We start from the raw sequence: 2,880 nt of genomic DNA on the forward strand, positions 1-2,880 counted from the left end.
GAAGCTTCTTTCTGCTGATTCTGGTTCATCTCCCTCAATCTTGGATGTAGTTTTAGCTATATTCAAACCACAAATTATCCTTTCCTTAAATCTATTCTAAGGAAATAATAGAGATGTGTCCAAAGTTTTTTGCTAAAGGATTGCCATTGTGGAAATACAGTAGTAAGCATTGGAAAATGCCCCCAAATGACCAAGAATCTTTTGAAAAAATAACAAAAGATATGAAAAAATTTTAGTCATGAGTAAATATCTCATATTTGTTTTAAAAAACATAAATAGGAGTGTATGGGTGTGCATGCATGTGGGTGTATAAATCGGAAAAAAAGATTAGACTATTATTTCTGGCTTCTGAAATTAAGAGTACCTTCAGTTTTCTTTGAATATCTCAGAATTTTCTAAATTTCTTTAACAAACATGTTACTTTTATAATAGGTGATAAAACAATGGTCTTTGTAAATGCTTCTTTCATCTTTATTTCCTCTTTCAAATGACATCTCACTGATTTCTATTACTTATTCATCTCTTTAAAATGCAGTCTATATTGGCTACCTCCACTTCTTTCTTCTTATTTACTCTCCAACCTAATGCCAGTTTTTAGAGCCCCCATTATGAGTCATGCAAAGTACAGAGCAGGTCGCTGAGGATATAATGATAGTGGTGGCTGAGAATAATGCTTAGCTATATATATATGTGTGTGTGTGTGTGTGTATATACACATATATATGTATATATATATATATATACACATATATATATATATGATGCGGAGGGTTAGACGGTATCCTCAGCTGGCGGACATTTCGATTGAGACGAGAATGCCTTTCCTTGGAATAATGTCAAACACGTCATTCTCAGAAGGATGCGTGCATGTGTGGGCCTGACACAGGTCACATGCAGTGGCGAAACATTTATTTTCACCTGTCTGAAGAGCTTGCGGGTATCAGTAAGCGTGTTGCAACCGTCGAGGGCCTCGGGTCTGAGCAGTGGAATGTACCTCAGGCTACCTTGGGACAGCAAGGGTCGAATGTCTGCCGTGTTCCATGCTACGTACTGCCTTCCTCCCGTACATGGTAACCCTCTTTAAAATAGGGTGTCTTTATTTTTCCGTTTGTACCGGCAAAGCGAGAACAATAGGAAGGCGCCCAATGGGAAAGCAAGAGCGTACATAAAATTTAAAAAAATAAATAAAGTAGCTAAACAAAGCAGTTAAGGCATATGAATACTTTTAATATAACACCGATGGCACATTTTATATTGTCAGTTGAAAATGGGTGGTGTATCAAGGTAGGCGTGTTAATATTTCTTTTCTTTTTCTTTCTTTGTTTCTTTGTTTCTTTGTTTCTTTGTTTCTTTCTTTCTCTCTTTCTTTCTTTCTCTTTGTTTCTTTGTTTCTTTGTTTCTTTGTTTCTTTGTTTCTTTGTTTCTTTGCTTTCTTTCTTCTTTCGGCAAGGCAACCCTTGGTTGACCTTGCACATTGCAAGGACCTCGTCAGCTTACAATCCCTTATTTTTTAAATTTTTAAATTTTTATTTTTTACGCCTACAGCGCCTGGTCTTCCTAGGTGGCCTCCCATCCGAGTACTAACCAGGCCCGACCCTGCGTAGCTTCCGAGATCAGACGGGATCGGGCGCGTTCAGGGTGGCGTGGCCGTAGACTTGTGTTAATATTTCGAGGCAGAGTTTGAAGGTTTTCGTTTCAAGGCAGCATCCGCGACAGAGACGCGCACTACGGTCCTCTCTTCCCGAAATATGTGCTTTGGGTTTCGCCTGGAGAACTTGTCTCCGCAGGAGTTTCCGTGATGCCCCCAGCGGCCCGCGGTGGCCCGTGACATGCTGGCATTGTCCCGGCATCTTCCGTAGAGCTAATACGGGCCCGGTTGAACGCCGACTCTAAATCACCTGGTTCATTGAGTTTTTCTTTAAAAAAACAACTGAGTTTGATTTCAACCCCAATTAGGGCTTTATCTACTTACCATGCATTTCTGAATGGAAAAGAAGTTAGGAAGAAGATCATTTCCGCACTTAGCATATCAGAAATGCTACTGTGCCGAAATCCACAGCAAGCTAACCGAGAACACAACTTGCGATTCGCCGGAAAGAAGTTGACCTGCGGGAGGATTGTGGGATTCTGACGTGAGATGGTTTCCCTCGAGGATCCTTCTGCCGCGAGCAATGAAAGTTTGATACGTTATTCGATCCAACGTTCCTCTTTGATATCGGCGACAGAATGACACGCGCATGTATCGCGATCATCCATTAAAAATCAACGTGAAAGGAACCAGTGGCCTGAAGACGATGAGACGCTGAGTCAGCGGACTTTTATTACACAAAGAAGGCTCACTGTGGCTCTGGCACAGAGGACAAGAGAGCTCGAGACGTCGCCTTGTATGCCAGAGGAACAGGTGGCATCGCTTTCAGAGACTCCCCTGCAGCTGAGACTACCCGACGTTAAGCGCCTCGATGTTTCTGAGAGACAAACTGGGCAGAAACATGGTCTTAAGCCGAGGAGTTATACTTAAGCCTTTTGCTTGTGTCTGTTGTGTTGACGGCCACCATCTTCGTGGCCAGCGCCGTCCACGCCTCGAGAAAGCTTCCTTCTTTATTCACGAGGTCTTGATTTGGCATAAGCAACCCAGGAGCATCACGTGCTGCATAATTCCTACCTCTTCACACACCGCTCAAGAAGCAGCCTGCTGTTTAGCCCCTGCTCGCCCCTCAAACAGCGAGGTCAGCTTTTGTTGGTCTCCGAAGGTATTTGCGGACGCCATGCGCAGGACGGGCATCTTCCGACAAGCGCCCCAGCATCTGGCCGCCCGGCCCTGCAGTCTGCGCCCCGGGCTGGCTTCCTTCCCTGAAACGCACCCCGCTTTCCTGTCTCATC

At 43.8% G+C, this 2,880-nt stretch overlaps 1 non-coding gene across 1 annotated transcript; it reads right to left on the reverse strand.

The window, feature by feature from the left end:
* Window positions 1-1,536: 1,536 nt before the first annotated feature.
* On the reverse strand, window positions 1,537-1,655 carry LOC112483195. The gene has a single exon (XR_003047533.1). It is a non-coding gene; the product is annotated as a 5S ribosomal RNA (ribosomal RNA).
* Window positions 1,656-2,880: the final 1,225 nt, after the last annotated feature.

The sequence above is a fragment of the Pteropus alecto genome, unplaced genomic scaffold (genome assembly GCF_000325575.1).
Source record: "Pteropus alecto unplaced genomic scaffold, ASM32557v1 scaffold96, whole genome shotgun sequence".
Taxonomy (NCBI): Eukaryota; Metazoa; Chordata; class Mammalia; order Chiroptera; family Pteropodidae; genus Pteropus; species Pteropus alecto.